Here is an 18,395-nt window from a genome sequence, read left to right as displayed (position 1 = left end):
GAAGCGGAGCTGAACGACACCACCTACAGGCACGCAGGGCTACTGCTTGAAAATCTTCCAGATCCATTCTGATGCCTGTGGTCATTAGAGGTAAGGAATCTGCGGTTGTGGGGGGTCTCTACCAGATAAGTCATTGCCGAAGAAATGTAACCTAATATTTAGAGGTAGACCCACCACCCATGGTCCTGGGCTATCAGGTATAAAAGTAACGCACTACCACAACTCTTCAGGAGGAATTACTTGACACATCTGCCACTGGCAGCCAAATGATCAATAGCTCGCTTTTGGAAACTCCAAGCACCTCCTCCCGTGCGTTGTTCGTTGGTGGTGCAAACTGTGGACATTCCGCAGCCTGGACAAACTGTGAGCAATAGTACACAACTGCACTGTATGTCAAAATCTGAAACCATCTTGTTGCCCCTTGCGCCTTATATCAGTGAGACCGGCAAGGACAATATAAATCCTATCTATATACCTAATGTTATTAATAAATTACAGCTATGCCAGCATACTTTGTTTAAAAACAGAAATAGGAGAAATCCATCTTTTAGGTAATATACGTAAAACATAAGCACCCATAGGTAAAGCCCTGAAGTAATATAACATAACATAAGGGCATCTGAAGCAAGACCGAAAACAGAATTGTAGAGTATAGCGATACCCACTTTCAGTGTTATATAGTTCTGTATCAATTGCGATCCTCCCTATGTTTGTTTTGTTGATGCAATAGAAAAATCAAAACCAGCAAAGAGAAGTTGGGGAAACAATAATGGAGACACTGTATGTCCAGTCCATTGTTATTTCTTAAAAACAAAAAAAAGTGTAAATATTGCTTTTGAAATGACACTTGTACTGATTGGCCAATTTAGAAGTTTGTCTTTCCTCATGTCGGGGACTTTTCTCTTCAAAGACAGCTCAGTGTAGTCCTTTAAAAACTCAATGCTCTCCATTTGAGGCATTTTTCAAAGCTTTCTCACTACATCTCTTGCGGTACTTTTTCTGGCAGCAGTTACTGCTGCACACTGGGTTATTGAAATTCAGGCCCTGATCTCCCATGCACATAAGAATAAGGCCTTTGTGATGTACATTTCCCTCACCAGATGATGCTGAACTTTCATGTAGACCTGTCCCTTTAACTATTAACCTTTTTTTCAGAATCCTTCCTGACTGACACTAGGGTCATAGTACATACTAGGTGTTAGGAAACTGCTGAAACTGTAATTTACTCAAGAAAAGGCATTCACAACCAGACATTTGTTTGTGAATTATGCGTCTTCAAGATTTATCCGCTTCAGAGTGATACAGTTCTAGATGGATTGTCTCTTGCACCCTACTTTAGCAACTGAAAGCAATCAAGACTTTGGCAGGTAGCACCAAAGCTAGCTCAATTAAAAGTTAAGCTGAAATGGCTTATTATTATTTTTTTTTTTTTAAACATTCTGAATTGTAGTGTCGGAGAAAATGTCCATACAATCAGGAGCTACTGTTTAGGGTCCAATTCTAGGGCTGAGGTTCAAGTAGGTTATGACTCTCTAAGAAGCCATTTTGTGTAGAGCATTATACTTTCACTGACGTTGAGTGATTATGTATATCAGTGAAGGTTCCCTGAAACCGAAAAACAAGTTATTGGCCTGTATATCCAGGTCTCCTTCTCCATTGAATCATAAGCAGGCCCCTTTTTAGGTTTCGCCTGTGCGCTGTGCTTGTGAAATCTTTTGTGAATAAAAAACAAATCTTAAAAGGGGCTTGGAACCAGCCCCTTACTTACCTGGACTGACTATTGACTTAATCCAATGTCAATCTAATTTACGTGGTTCTGATTGGTCCGTATGTTGGTTGCTTTCACTTCCTGCTCTCTGCTGCTTTGCCCCGCTGCTGTCCATGCCTTCAGGTGTATTCTGGACCAAGTACTCCTCCTTGTCACTGCTGTTGGTTACTGACCAGTCTCCCTCCACTAACCACATTGCTTCCCAAGGTACATTGTTTTCACTTTCACAGTGTACGATGCATGAAGTGCATTCTGGAGGTCCTCAGACCGTCCATCAGGCTGCGCGATACATTCAACTGGCTGCTCAAGACATCGAGTTCTCTTGCCATGCTGCTCAAGACATTGCATCTAGCTACTTGTTTACTCTTTGGCTCTATTTAACTCTCCTAGGTAATTTTAACATCCATTTAAAGGATACAATTGGGCCTAAATCAGCAGGGCTGTTGCAGGACTTTTTGGCAATTGGTTTAACCCACTTGGTTAAGGGTGCTACACATAAAGGCACTTGATTGATCCCCCTTTGCTGGTCATATGGTCTGACCATTTTATGATTCCCCCATTACTATTAACCTTCTTCATATGTGTCCTTCTGCCAGTTCAGCCTCACAGAAAGTATGTTGCTGGTCTAACCTTAATGTGGACTCCCTAAAACAGACCCTCAAAACAGATCACAAAACCTGATATTAACTGGGTTCCTAATGAATTACATGCTGTTACAACTCTGTAAGTACACTGACGTCATTACCGCGCATGCATTTACAACAAAAGTTTTTACCACGCATATGCCTTTACCACAATTTTTTTTCTAAAGACATGGTTGAATTCTCGTTGGTATTGTTTCGATCGCGTACCATCTTCCATCAACACTTCGGTACTGTCGGGTCAAACATCTTTACTTGCCCTTCGGGGCGCCCGCACCCAACTCTGGCCTAGTCGGGCCGACCGCATGGAAGCCTCATGGACCGGACCCCATTCCGCTTTTGTCCTCGGTGCCACGCAAAATTTCCCTACACAGACCAACATCTCGTCTGTAATCTCTGTGTCTCCCCAGACCATCGGGAAGAAAATTGCGAGGCCTGCAGATCCTTCCGTTCGAAGAAAACTCTCAGAGACAGAAGAGCATGGAGACTCGAGATGTCGTCCAAGAGCACCAAACGTCTCGACGTCGAGGAGGAGGGAGATCATGCACACGGCAGTTTCCGTCCGAGGGTCCGAGACTGAACAGGAGTCCGAGGAGGACAGACCAGTCACGGCAGGACAGCAAATGAGTGTGCCTGCCCCAGCCAAGCCCAAACATAAGGCCTTGGGAACGCCACTGCCGGAAGGCCATGGCTCGACCTGTAAAAAGACCTTCGGTGACCAACCAACAACTTTGGCACCGAAAAAGGCCACACCACCCAAGCCTTCGGACTCGTGCCAAAGCTCTGTGTCCGAGACTATCAGGCATTGATCTTTCGAGTCGAAACCTCAAAAATCGCTTTCGGAGCCGAGGCCAACTTCCACTCCCAGCCTTTCGATACCGATAAAAAAACAGCTTTGGAGCCGAAAAGGCCAATTTATACGGAGGAACATGGACTTTCGCAGGCACTCAAAGAAAGCCATAGAATCACTGAGGAACATTCACAAATGAAGGATATAGATGAAAGGCAAGCCTGGATTCACATCCACAAGGACACTGGCAAAATTATAACGGCACCTCCTCTGAAGCCTGAGAGGAAATTGGCTTTACAAAAACAATTGGACACTGCTAAGCCACCGGCTAAAGTGCCAAAGCCTAAACAAAAATCTTCACCTCTTCAATTTTCCTATTCCTCATTCTCCTCCTCTCTCTCCTCACTTGCTTAGCTCTCCCCCTACTATTCCCACACCTGTACAATCTCCTGTACATTCATTTTATTCACAGCAAGACAGTGTGGATCCATGGGATCTGTATGATCCAGATCCCATACCAGATAACAACCCAGACTGCTATCCCTCTAAGCCATCACCACCAGAGGATAGTACCGGATATACTCAGGTCTTGTTAAAGCATGCAGACCGAATATCCCAAGAGCCAGTGAAGGCTAGAATAATGACTTCTAGAGTGGAGAAAAAGTATAAGTCACCTCCCTCTGATCATGCCTTTATTACACAACAATTGCCTCCAGGCTCTGTAGTCGTAAGCGCAGCCAGAAAAAGAGCAAACTCGCAGTCATCAGGGGATGCACCCCCACCAGACAAGGAAAGCAGGAAGTTTGATGCTGCTGGCAAAAGGGTGGCATCACCGGCAGCCAACCAGTGGAGGATAGCCAACTCCCAAGCACTGTCGGCTATATATGAAAGGGCCCACTGGGATGAGATAAAGGATATAATACAACATCTCCCCATAGACCAACAAAAAAGGGCGCAACAAATAGTTGAGGAAGGGAAGGATATTACAAACAACCAAATCAGGTCAGCCCTAGACTCTGCAGACACAGAAGCTAGAACAATCAACATTGCTGTCACTATACGAAGACATTCATGGCTTAGGTCTTCAGGATTTAAGCCTGAAATTCAACAGGCGGTCCTTAATATGCCGTTAAACCAAAAGCAGCTTTTTGGCCCCGAGGTAGACACGGTTATTGAGAAAATGAAAAAAGATTCAGACACCGCTAAAGCCATGGGTCCTTTGTATACGATGCAATACAGGGGGTCATTTCATAGGCCCCAATACAGAGGTGGATTTAGAACCCAAACACCTGAGGCATCCACCTCACAAACAAAGTCAACCTACCAACCTCAATATCAAAGAGGTGGGTTCATAGGCACTTACAGCGGCCTATACCCAGAGGCAGGGGAAAATTTCAATCAACCAAACAAGCCTCACAGCAGCCAAAGCAGTGACTTAATCCATCTCTTCCCAACTCACACCTCACCTGTGGGGGGGGGGGGGAGGGGGGGAGGAAGACTGCAAAGGTTCCACACCAATTGGCTACCCATTACAATAGACAACTGGGTATTATCTAGTATCCGTAAAAGGCTATTGCATAGAATTGGCACAAATTCCCCCAAATATTCCACCAAAACCACACAACCTCTCCACACAACATATCGCCATGTTGCAAGAGGAAGTAAACTCTCTATTACTCAAACAAGCAATAGAGCTTGTGCCACAAGATCAAATAGGAACAGGAGTTTACTCACTGTATTTCCTCATCCCCAAAAAAGACGGAACCTTAAGACCAATATTAGATCTCAGAACCCTCAATCTTTACATCCTGTCAGAACACTTTCACATGGTAACACTACAGGATGTGGTCCCACTGCTACAGCACCAAGATTTCATGGCAACATTAGACCTCAAGGATGCGTATTTTCACATACCCATCCATCCAGCGCACAGAAAATACCTCAGGTTTGTAATTCAGGGAAAACATTAGAGTTCAAGGTGTTACCCTTCGGAATAACAACAGCTCCCAGAGTATTCACAAAATGCCTGGCAGTAGTAGCAGCCTACCTAAGAAGACAACACATTCATGTCTTCCCATATCTCGACGATTGGCTAATAAAATCCAACAGTCCTACACAGTGTCAAAAATGTACACATTATGTAATACAAACCCTACACACCCTAGGGTTCTCCATAAGCTACCATAAATCCCACCTACAACCTGCGCAAATTCAACAGTATTTAGGAGCCACACAAAGGGCCAGATGTACCAAACGATTTTACCCATTCTGTGTCTATGGGAAAAAGCGTTCGTACATATGGCCCTAAATACACAAACAGCACTTGCAAGCCCAAGTCCACAAAGAATACAAGCATTTCACAATATATTGACACAACTACAGCCAGCCCAACAGCACATTGTCAAATTAGTCATGAAACTGTTGGGCATGATGGCATCCTGTATCACCATTGTCCCACATGCAAGACTAAACATGTGGCCTTTACAACAGTGCCTTGCACAGCAATGGCCACAGGCACAGGGTCAACTACATGATCCAGTGTTAATAGACCGCCAAACACTCATATCACTTCAGTGGTGGAATTCCACAAACCTAAACAAGGGGCGGCCTTTTCAAGACCCTGTGCCTCACACCTTACAACAGATGCATCAATGATTGGCTGGGGGGCACACCTCGACAATCACAACATTCAAGGACAATGGGATGCCAAACACAAACAGTTTCACATAAATCACCTAGAATTGCTACCTGTATTCTGAGCACTCAAAGCTTTTCAGCCTCTTCTCACTCACAAGAACATCCTTATCAAAACAGACAACATGACAACAGTGTATTACCTAAACAAACAAGGAGGGACACATTCATCCCAACTCTCCCTCCTAGCCCAAAAGATTTGGCAATGGGCAATCCACAACAACATTCATCTGGTAGCACAATACATTCCAGGGATACACAACCAATTGGCAGATGTTCTCAGCCGAGATCATCAACAAACACACGAGTGGGAGATTCATCACCACGTGCTTCAGCTATACTTTCACCACTGGGGAACACCAGACATAGATCTACAGGGAGTGCAGAATTATTAGGCAAATGAGTATTTTGACCACATCATCCTCTTTATGCATGTTGTCTTACTCCAAGCTGTATAGGCTCGAAAGCCTACTACCAATTAAGCATATTAGGTGATGTGCATCTCTGTAATGAGAAGGGGTGTGGTCTAATGACATCAACACCCTATATCAGGTGTGCATAATTATTAGGCAACTTCCTTTCCTTTGGCAAAATGGGTCAAAAGAAGGACTTGACAGGCTCAGAAAAGTCAAAAATAGTGAGATATCTTGCAGAGGGATGCAGCACTCTTAAAATTGCAAAGCTTCTGAAGCGTGATCATCGAACAATCAAGCGTTTCATTCAAAATAGTCAACAGGGTCGCAAGAAGCGTGTGGAAAAACCAAGGCGCAAAATAACTGCCCATGAACTGAGAAAAGTCAAGCGTGCAGCTGCCACGATGCCACTTGCCACCAGTTTGGCCATATTTCAGAGCTGCAACATCACTGGAGTGCCCAAAAGCACAAGGTGTGCAATACTCAGAGACATGGCCAAGGTAAGAAAGGCTGAAAGACGACCACCACTGAACAAGACACACAAGCTGAAACGTCAAGACTGGGCCAAGAAATATCTCAAGACTGATTTTTCTAAGGTTTTATGGACTGATGAAATGAGAGTGAGTCTTGATGGGCCAGATGGATGGGCCCGTGGCTGGATTGGTAAAGGGCAGAGAGCTCCAGTCCGACTCAGACGCCAGCAAGGTGGAGGTGGAGTACTGGTTTGGGCTGGTATCATCAAAGATGAGCTTGTGGGGCCTTTTCGGGTTGAGGATGGAGTCAAGCTCAACTCCCAGTCCTACTGCCAGTTCCTGGAAGACACCTTCTTCAAGCAGTGGTACAGGAAGAAGTCTGCATCCTTCAAGAAAAACATGATTTTCATGCAGGACAATGCTCCATCACACGCGTCCAAGTACTCCACAGCGTGGCTGGCAAGAAAAGGTATAAAAGAAGGAAATCTAATGACATGGCCTCCTTGTTCACCTGATCTGAACCCCATTGAGAACCTGTGGTCCATCATGAAATGTGAGATTTACAAGGAGGGAAAACAGTACACCTCTCTGAACAGTGTCTGGGAGGCTGTGGTTGCTGCTGCACGCAATGTTGATGGTGAACAGATCAAAACGCTGACAGAATCCATGGATGGCAGGCTTTTGAGTGTCCTTGCAAAGAAAGGTGGCTATATTGGTCACTGATTTGTTTTTGTTTTGTTTTTGAATGTCAGAAATGTATATTTGTGAATGTTGAGATGTTATATTGGTTTCACTGGTAATGATAAATAATTGAAATTAGTATATATTTTTTTTTGTTAAGTTGCCTAATAATTATGCACAGTGATAGTCACCTGCACACACAGATATCCCCCTAACAAAGCTAAAACTAAAAACAAACTAAAAACTACTTCCAAAAATATTCAGTTTTGATATTAATGAGTTTTTTGGGTTCATTGAGAACATGGTTGTTGTTCAATAATAAAATTAATCCTCAAAAATACAACTTGCCTAATAATTCTGCACTCCCTGTATTCTCCTCCAGCGAAAACACAAAATGCCAAAACTTCGCAACCAGGTACCCACATCCCCTATCCAAGGGCAATGCTCTATGGATATATTTGTCAGGGATATTTGCTTACGCTTTTCCCCCTCTCACACTCATTCCATTTCTAGTCAACAAACTGCCTCGAAACAAACCTAAACTCATACTCATAGCACCAACGTGGGCACATCATCCCTGGTACACAATGCTATTAGACCTGTCAGTAGTGCCACATATCAAACTCCCAAACAGACCAGATCTATTAACACGAAACAAACAACTGATCAGGCATCCAAATCCTAACATACTCAATCTAGCGATTTGGCTCCTGAAGTCATAGAGTTTGAGTATCTACAACTACCAACTGAATGTAAGGAAGTAATTAAACAAGCAAGGAAACCCACTACGAGGCAGTGTTATGCAAACAAATGGACAAGATTTGTGTATTACTGTCAATCTAAACAAATTACCCCTCTTTCAGCATCAATACAAGACATTGTAGGTTATTTGCTTCATTTGCAAAAAGCAAACTTAGCTTTTTCATCCATAAAAATAAATCTCACTGCAATCTCTGCGTATTTGCAAAATATACAACACAGCTCCTTATTTAGAGTCCCTGTTATCAAAGCCTTCATGGAAGGATTAAAACGCATCATTCCACCTAAAACACCTCCAGTACCTTCGTGGAATCTAAACAAAGTGCTCACACGACTTATGGGTCCACCATTTGAACCTATGCACTCATGCCAGATTCAATACTTGACATGGACGATGCCTTCCTAGTCGCAATTACTTCATTAAGAAGAGTTAGTGAAATCCAAGCTTTCACAATTCAAGAACTGTTCATACAAGTGCATAAACATAAAGTTGTACTTCGAACAAACCCAAAATTTCTCCCAAAAGTTATATCACCGTTTCATATCAATCAAACAGTGGAACTACCAGTCTTCTTCCCACAGCCAGACTCTGTATCAGAGAGAGCCATGCATACATTAGATATTAAAAGAGCCTTAATGTATTATGTAGATAGGACAAAATCCTTTGGGAAAACCAAACAGTTATTTGTAGCGTTCGAAAAACCACATACTGGTAACCCTATTTCAAAACGATGGTTAGCGAGATGGATAGTAAAATGCATCCAAACATGTTACCTTAAAGCTAAAAGGCAGCTCTTAGTTACACCTAAAGCACATTCCACACTGAAGAAAGGGGCTACAATGGCTTTCTTAGGAAACATACCAATGGCCAAAGTTTGTAAAGCAGCCGCTTGGTCAACACCGCATACATTTACCAAGCCTTACTGTGTAGATGTGTTAGCAACACAGTAGGACAAGCTGTACTAAGAACACTATTTCAAACAACTTCCACTCCTACAGGCAAATCACCACTTTTATCGGAGGTAAAACTGCTTTGTATTCTATGCAAAGCATGTGTATCTGCAGCTACACATACCATTGAATGGAAAATGTCACTTACCCAGTGTACATCTGTTCGTGGTATGTTCCGCTGCAGATTCACATGGACCCTCCCACCTCCCCGGGAGCCTGTAGCCGTTTAAGTTCAACATTCACTTGTACATATGTATATATATATGTTCGGTGGAATGTGTAGTTGCAGACACACATGCTGTGCACATCCCGCCATCTGGTGTTGGGCTCGGAGTTTTACAAGTTGTTTTTCTTTGAAGAAGTCTTTTCGAGCCACGAGATCGAGGGACTCCTCCCATTTCGGCTCCATTGCGCATGGGCGTCGACTCCATCTTAGATTGTTTTTTTTCCGCCATCGGGTTCGGACGTGTTCCTTTTCGCTCCGTGTTTCGGGTCGGAAAGTTAGTTAGAATCTCTGAAAAATCGTCGGTATTGTTTGCGTTCGGTATCGAGTTAGTTATAACAGATCGACACCGACTTTTGAAGAGCTCCGGTGGCCCTTCGGGGTTTTTTCGATCCCCCCGTCGGGGCCTGGTCGGCCCGGCCACGTGTCTCTTCAAGGCTGATGGAACGGACCCCATTCCGCTTCTGCCCAAAATGCCATAACAAGTATCCATATACAGATCAGCATCTGGTCTGTAACTTGTGTCTGTCACCAGAGCACAAGGAGGATACCTGTGAAGCCTGTCGAGCGTTTCGGTCGAGGAAGACATTAAGAGACCGAAGAGCAAGAAGACTGCAGATGGCGTCGGCGCCGACAGGACAAGGGCGTTTCCAGGAGGAAGAAGAAAGCTTTTCCATCCATGAATCGGACTCGGACGAGCTCGATCCCGAAGAAACGCCGAAAACCGTGAGTAAGACGTCGAAACATAAAACTCACGAGAAGACAACAAAAGCCCAGGGGGCGCCACCGCCAACAGGCCATGGCTTAACCCGAAAAATAGGTGACCGATCATCGGCACCGAAAAAGGGCACGCTGGTGGCGAAGTCATCCGACTCCGGTCGAGATACCGCCACACAGCAATCTCGGGCTCGAGATAGTGGCTCCGAGCAGGTTCGGCACCGAGACAGCGGCACCTAAATGAGTCGGCACCGAGAGACCACGACGCCGAAAACAAAAAAGGTTTCGACGGAACCGAAAAAAGTAGCCGAAAAGATTTCGATACAGAAACATCCGGCTTCGGAACCGAAATCAGGTTCCTACACAGAGGAACAAGGACTGTCCTCACAAATGAAAAAACATACATTTGGACAGGAATTAGAGACAATGGAGCCGGACTACACACAAAGACGGCTCCACATCCAAAAAGAAACGGGAAAGATCAGCACTCTCCCTCCTATTAGGATGAAACGCAAACTTGCCTTCCAGGAGAAAGACAAGCAGCCACAGGCAAAGGTGGCTAAACAAGTAACCCCGCCACCATCTCCACAATGCTCTCCGCAACCATCACCGGTAGCCACTCCACCTATGATGCAATCCCCGACCCACACAGGGATGAGTCAAGATGACCCTGACGCATGGGACCTTTATGATGCACCAGTGTCAGATAATAGTCCTGACTGTTATCCAGCTAGACCGTCGCCACCAGAAGATAGTACAGCCTACGCACAAGTGGTGTCGAGGGCAGCGGCATTTCATAATGTCAGCCTACATGCAGAGCCTATTGAAGACGACTTTCTATTTAATACACTGTCGTCCACACACAGCCAGTACCAGAGTCTTCCCATGCTACCTGGGATGCTCAAACAATCCAAACAAGTGTTTCAGGAGCCTGTAAACGCAAGGGCCATTACTCAAAGAGTGGAGAAAAAATATAAACCGCCACCAACAGACCCCCGTGTACATCACACAACAGCTAACACCGGACTCATTTGTAGTAGGGGCAGCTCGCAAAAGAGCAAACTCACATACTTCAGGAGATGCACCACCTCCAGATAAAGAAAGTCGCAAATTCAACGCAGCAGGCAAAAGGGTGGCGGCACAGGCAGCAAACCAGTGGCGTATTGGAAATTCACAGGCTTTGTTGGCCAGATATGATAGGGCTCATTGGGACGAAATGCAACATTTTATAGAACATTTGCCCAAGGAGTTCCACAAAAGAGCACAGCAAGTAGTTGAAGAAGAACAGAGTATCTCCAACAATCAGATACGGTCAGCTATGGATGCTGCAGACACAGCTGCTAGAACTGTCAACACAGCAGTAACAATAAGAAGACATGCAGAAATACAGCAAGCTGTGCTCAATATGCCATTTAACGGACAGCAGTTGTTTGGGCCGGAGGTGGACACTGCTATCGAAAAACTTAAGAAGGACACTGACACGGCCAAAGCCATGGGCGCACTCTACTCCCCACAGAGCAGAGGCACATTTCGAAAAACACAGTTTCGAGGGGGGTTTCGATGGCAAAGCACAGAACCCACGACCTCACAAACAAGGCCCACTTATCAGAGCCAATATCTGCGTGGAAGTTTTCGGGGACAATATAGAGGGGGACAGTTCCAAAAAAATAGAGGAAAGTTCCAAAGTCCCAAAACTCCTCAAAATAAACAGTGACTTACAAGTCACACATCCCCAACAGATACTTGGGTCCTGGCAATTATCCAGCATGGTTATTGCATAGAATTTCTCAAATTCCCTCCAAACTTCCCACCGAAAACACACAATATGTCAAAACAACATATAGATCTTCTAGGACTAGAAGTTCATGCGTTGCTACAAAAAGAAGCAATAGAATTAGTACCAAACCAACAGAAAGGAACAGGAGTTTACTCTCTGTACTTTCTCATACCCAAAAAAGACCAGAGTCTGAGACCTATATTAGATCTCAGAACATTAAATACCTACATCAAATCAGATCACTTTCACATGGTGACATTACAAGACGTAATCCCACTGCTCAAACAACAAGACTACATGACAACACTAGACCTAAAGGATGCATATTTCCATATACCGATACATCCTTCACACAGAAAGTACTTAAGGTTTGTATTCCAAGGGGTACACTACCAATTCAAGGTGTTGCCGTTCGGAATAACAACTGCGCCAAGAGTTTTTACAAAATGCCTAGCAGTCGTAGCTGCACATATAAGAAGGCAGCAAATACATGTGTTCCCGTACCTAGACGATGGGTTAATCAAAACAAACATGCTAGAACGGTGTTCACAACACACAAAGTATGTCATAGAAACCCTACACAAACTAGGTTTTTCAATCAACTACACAAAGTCACACCTTCTGTCGTGTCAAACACAGCAATACTTAGGGGCGACAATCAACACAGCAAAAGGGATTGCCACGCCAAGCCCACAAAGAGTTCAGGCATTTCACAATGTAATACAGGCCATGTATCCAAATCAAAAAATACAAGTCAAAAAGGTAATGAAACTCCGAGGCATGATGTCCTCATGCATAGCCATTGTCCCAAACGCAAGGTTGCACATGCGGCCCTTACAACAGTGCCTAGAATACAGTGGTCAAAGGCACAGGGTCAAATTCTAGATCTGGTGTTGGTAGACCGCCAAACATACACCTCGCTTCAATGGTGGAACAGTATAAATTTAAACCAGGGGCGGCCTTTCCAAGACCCAGTGCCACAATACGTAAAAACAACAGATGCCTCCATGAGAGGGTGGGGAGCACACCTCAATCAGTACAGCATCCAAGGACAATGGGACACTCACCAAAAACACTTTCACATAAATCACTTAGAACTATTGGCAGTATTTCTAGCGCTGAAAGCATTTCAACCCATAATAAGCTACAAACACATTCTTGTCAAAACAGACAACATGACAACGATGTATTACCTAAACAAACAGGGAGGCACACACTCAACACAGTTGTGTCTCCTGGCACAGAAAATATGGCATTGGGCGATTCACAACCACATTCGCCTAATAGCACAATTTATTCCAGGAATTCAGAACCAGCTAGCGGACAATCTTTCTCGGGATCACCAACAGATCCACGAATGGGAGATTCACCCCCAAATACTGAATACTTACTTCCAAAGTTGGGGAACGCCACAAATAGATCTATTTGCAACAAAAGAAAACGCAAAATGCCAAAACTTCGCATCCAGGTACCCACAAGATCAGTCTCAGGGCAATGCGTTATGGATGAGTTGGTCAGGGATATTTGCTTACGCTTTTCCCCCTCTCCCACTCCTTCCATATCTAGGAAACAAGATGAGTCAAAACAAACTCAAACTCATACTAATAGCACCGACATGGGCAAGACAGCCTTGGTACACAACACTACTAGACCTCTCAGTAGTGCCTCATGTCAAACTACCAAACATACCAGATCTGTTAACGCAACACAAACAACAGATCAGACACCCAAATCCAGCATTGCTGAATCTAGCAATCTAGCTCCTGAAGTCCTAGAGTTCGGACATTTAGACCTTACACAGGAATGTATGGAGGTCATAAAACAAGCTAGGAAACCTACCACTAGACATTGCTATGCAAATAAGTGGAAAAGATTTGTATATTACTGCCACAACAATCAAATTCAACCCTTACACGCATCTGCCAAAGACATCGTAGGATACTTACTACATTTGCAAAAATCAAAGCTAGCTTTCTCTTCCATTAAAATACATCTTACAGCAATTTCAGCTTACCTGCAAATTACGCACTCAACTTCTCTATTTAGAATACCAGTCATAAAAGCATTTATGGAAGGTCTAAAGAGAATTATACCACCAAGAACACCACCAGTTCCTTCATGGAACCTCAACATTGTCTTAACACGACTCATGGGTCCACCTTTTGAGCCCATGCACTCTTGTGAAATGCAATACTTAACATGGAAAGTTGCATTTTTAATTGCCATCACATCTTTAAAAAGAGTAAGTGAGATTCAAGCATTTACCATACAAGAACCATTTATTCAGATACACAAGCATAAAGTAGTTCAACGAACAAATCCTAAATTTTTACCAAAAGTCATATCACCATTCCACTTAAATCAAACAGTAGAATTACCAGTGTTCTTCCCACAGCCAGACTCTGTAGCGGAAAGAGCACTACATACATTGGACATCAAAAGAGCGTTAATGTACTACATTGACAGAACAAAACTAATTCGCAAAACATAACAATTATTTATTGCTTTCCAAAAACCTCATACAGGAAATCCAATTTCTAAGCAAGGCATTGCTAGATGGATAGTTAAGTGCATTCAAACCTGTTATCTTAAAGCTAAAAGAGAACTGCCTATTACACCAAAGGCACACTCAACTAGAAAGAAAGGTGCTACCATGGCCTTTCTAGGAAATATTCCAATGACAGAAATATGTAAGGCAGCTACATGGTCTACGCCTCATACATTTACCAAACACTACTGTGTAGACGTGCTAACAACACAGCAAGCCACAGTAGGCCAAGCAGTACTACGAACATTGTTTCAGACAACTTCAACTCCTACAGGCTGAACCACCGCTTTTGGGGAGATAACTGCTTACTAGTCTATGCACAGCATGTGTATCTGCAGCTACACATGCCACCGAACGGAAAATGTTACTTACCCAGTGTACATCTGTTCGTGGCATTAGTCGCTGCAGATTCACATGCGCCCACCCGCCTCCCCGGGAGCCTGTAGCCGTTTAGAAGTTGATCTTGAACATCTGTATATTTGTAAATATATATATTACTTTAAACTACATTATGTACATACTTATTCACTCCATTGCATGGGCACTATTACTAGCATATACAACTCCTACCTCACCCTATGCGGGGGAAAACAATCTAAGATGGAGTCGACGCCCATGCGCATTGCAGCCGAAATGGGAGGAGTCCCTCGATCTCGTGACTCGAAAAGACTTCTTCGAAGAAAAACAACTTGTAACACTCCGAGCCCAACACCAGATGGCGGGATGTGCACAGCATGTGAATCTGCAGCGACTAATGCCACGAACAGATGTACACTGGGTAAGTGACATTTTCCATATTCAATTTGCATGGACATCTCTTTTCTTTATACTCTATCACTCCTACCTTACCCTCTGCGGGAAAACAATCTAACATGGAGTCGATGCCCATGCGCAATGGAGCCGAAGAGGAGGAGTCACTCGATCCCGTGACTCGGAAACAGTTCTTTGAAGAAAAACAACTTGTAACACTCCGAGCCCAACATTGGATGGCACACTATGCATAGCATGTGAATCTGCAGCGGAACATGCCACGAACAAGTACACTGGGCAAGTGACATTTTCCATATATATATATATATATATCAGCTTGGCACCCATACCCACCCACAACCCCTTACCACCCACAAACCCCATGCCCAACCTAAACCCTAAAAATACCCTTAACCCCTTCTGTGCCCAGGACGTAATGGTTACGTCCTGAGGCACAGTGCTGCTGTGCCCAGGACGTAACCATTACGTCCTGTGCACAGAGCCCAGAGGGAGCGCTCTCGCTCCCTCTGTGGGGTTCCACCCCACCCCCCCAAGTCAGGGATGGAAGGGGAAGCCCTTCCCCTCCCACCCCTGACCCCCCCAACCCCCCCCTGTGACGTCAGCGCGCGCTGATTAGTCACAGGGTCTCCCCCATCGCGCTGGAAGCAAAGCTTCCAGCGCGATTGAAAAAGAAATGCTTTTGCATTTCTTTTTCAATCCCATGGGGGAGGCCCCGAGAGGCTTCAAAGGGAAGGAAATGTATTTCCTTCCCTTTGAAGTCTCTCACAGGTTTCAAAAGCCGGATTGCTTGCAATCCGGCTTTTGAAACCCCACTAGACACCAGGGATTTTTTTTTTTTTTTCAGTGAAATTGGCAAAAGGGAGCGACCCCTTGGGCAAGGGTCGCTCCTGGGGGGGCATTTTTTTAGGAAGGCCTTTTCTGCCCCCCCTGGGGGCAGATTGGCCTATTATTAGGCCGATCTGCCCCTGGGGGGGGGCAGAAACCTCTAGGCACCAGGGACCTTTTTTTTTTTTTTTTTTTTTTTTTTTTTTTTTGTGATGATTTCTTTTTTTTTTAGGTGGGGAGCGATCCCTTAGGCAAGGGTCGCTCCCCTACGGGGCAATATATATTTAGGCCATTTCTGCCCCCCTTGGGGGCAGATTGGCCTATTTTGATGAGGCCAATCTACCCCCAAGGGGGGCAGAAACCATTAGACACCAGGGAGTTTGTTTTCGCGCGCGGAATTTCACGCAACGGGAGCGACCCCTTTGGCAAGGGTCGCTCCCAGGGGGGGCATTTTTTTGGGAAGGCCTTTTCTGCCCCCCCTGGGGACAGATCGGCCTATTATTAGGCCGATCTGCCCCCAGGTGGGGCAGAAACCTCTAGGCACCAGGGATCTTTTTTTTTTTTTTTCTTTTTGTTATGTTTTCTTTTTTTTTTAGGTGGGGAGCGACCCCTTAGGCAAGGGTCGCTCCCCTAGGGGGCAAATTATATTTATGCCATTTCTGCCCCCCTTGGGGGCAGATTGGCCTATTTTGATGAGGCCAATCTGCCCCCAAGGGGGGCAGAAACCATTAGACACCAGGGAGTTTTTTTTTTGCGTGAATTTCACGCAAGGGGAGCGACCCCTTAGGCAAGGGTCGCTCCCTGGGGGGGGAGGGGGATTATTTTAGGCCATTTCTGCCCCCCTGGGGGGGATAGATCAGCCTATTTTGATTCGGCTGATCTGCCCCCAAGGGGGGCAGAAACCACTAGGCACCAGGGATTTTTTTGTTTTTCTGTTTTACAGATGGGGAGCGACCCCCTTGGACAAGGGTCGCTCCCCTGGAGGGGCAAAATGTATTTAGGCCATTTCTGCCCGCTTTGGGGGCAGATCGGCCGATTTTAGGTCACCAGGGATCTTTTTTTTGCGCCGTCACACAAGGGGAGCGACCTTGTAGTCAAGGGTCGCTCCCCGGGGGGGTGGGGGGTGGGGGAGGGCAAATTATTTTAGGCCATCTCTGCCCCCCCTGGGGGCAGATCGCCCTATTGGTATTAGGCCGATCTACCCCGAGGGGGGGCAGAAACCTCTTGTTGCCCGGGCAAATTTTTTTTTTGTGTTTTTTTTTTTGTTTGTTTTTTTTTTTTTTTAGAGATGGGGAGCGACCCATCAGGCAAGGGTCGCTCCCCTGGGGGGAAAATTGTGTTTAGACCATTTCTGCCCCCCTTGGGGGCAGATTGGTCGATTTTAGGTCAATCTGCCCCAAGGGGGCAGAAACCACAAGGCACCGGGGATTTGTTTTTTGTCGCCAATGTCACGCAGGGGGAGCGACCCCGTAGGCAAGGGTCGCTCCGGGGGGGGGGGGGGGGTTCGGGGGGCAAATTTATTTTAGGCCATTTCTGCCCCCCCCCCCCCCTGGGGGCAGAAACCTCTTGTTGCCAGGGCAAATTTTTTTTTAGTGTTTTTTTTTTTGTTTGTTTGTTTTTTTAGAGATGGGGAGCGACCCACCAGACAAGGGTCGCTTCCCTGGGGGGCAAACTGTATTTAGAGCATATCTGCCCCCTTTGGGGGCAGATTGGTCGATTTTAGGTCAATCTGCCCCCAAGGGGGCAGAAACCACTAGGCACCGGGAATTTGTTTTTTGGCGCCAATGTCACGCAGGGGTAGCGACCCCGTAGGCAAGGGTCGCACCTGGGCAGGGGGGGTTTGGGGGGGTGGGGGGTCAAATTTATTTTAGGGCATTTCCCCCCCCCCCCCCCCCCCCCCCCCCCCCTGGGGCCGGCTGAGCTAGAGGCCAAAATCCACATGTAGGCACTTTGCAAAAAACACCTCTGTTTTCTGTGAAAGAATATGTTGTGTCCACGTTGTGTTTTGGGCCATTTCCTTTCGTGGGCGCTAGGCCTACCCACACAAGTGAGGTACCATTTTTATGGAGAGACTTAGGGGAACGCTGGGTGGAAGGAAATTTGTGGCTCCTCTCAGATTCCAGAACTTTCTGTCACCGAAATGAGAGGAAAAAGTGTTTTTTGGCCAGATTTTGAGGTTTGCAAAGGATTCTGGGTAACAGAACCTGGTCCGAGCCACACAAATCACCCCATCTTCGATTCCCCTAGGTCTCTAGTTTTCAGAAATGCACAGGTTTGGTAGGTTTCCCTAGGTGGCGGCTGAGCTAGAGGCCAAAATCTACAGGTAGGCACTTTGCTAAAAACAGGTCTATTTTCTGTGATGTG

At 45.4% G+C, this 18,395-nt stretch overlaps 1 protein-coding gene across 11 annotated transcripts in view; it reads left to right on the top strand.

Annotated features, from left to right (window-relative positions):
• The window catches only part of KMT2C (lysine methyltransferase 2C), a 1,516,687-nt gene that overhangs the window by 666,600 nt on the left and 831,692 nt on the right, over nt 1-18,395 (top strand). The window lies entirely within an intron of this gene.

The sequence above is a fragment of the Pleurodeles waltl genome, chromosome 10, assembly GCF_031143425.1.
Source record: "Pleurodeles waltl isolate 20211129_DDA chromosome 10, aPleWal1.hap1.20221129, whole genome shotgun sequence".
NCBI lineage: Eukaryota > Metazoa > Chordata > Amphibia > Caudata > Salamandridae > Pleurodeles > Pleurodeles waltl.
Note: the sequence above shows the minus strand (reverse complement) of the source record. Positions and strands in the feature narration are given on the sequence as shown.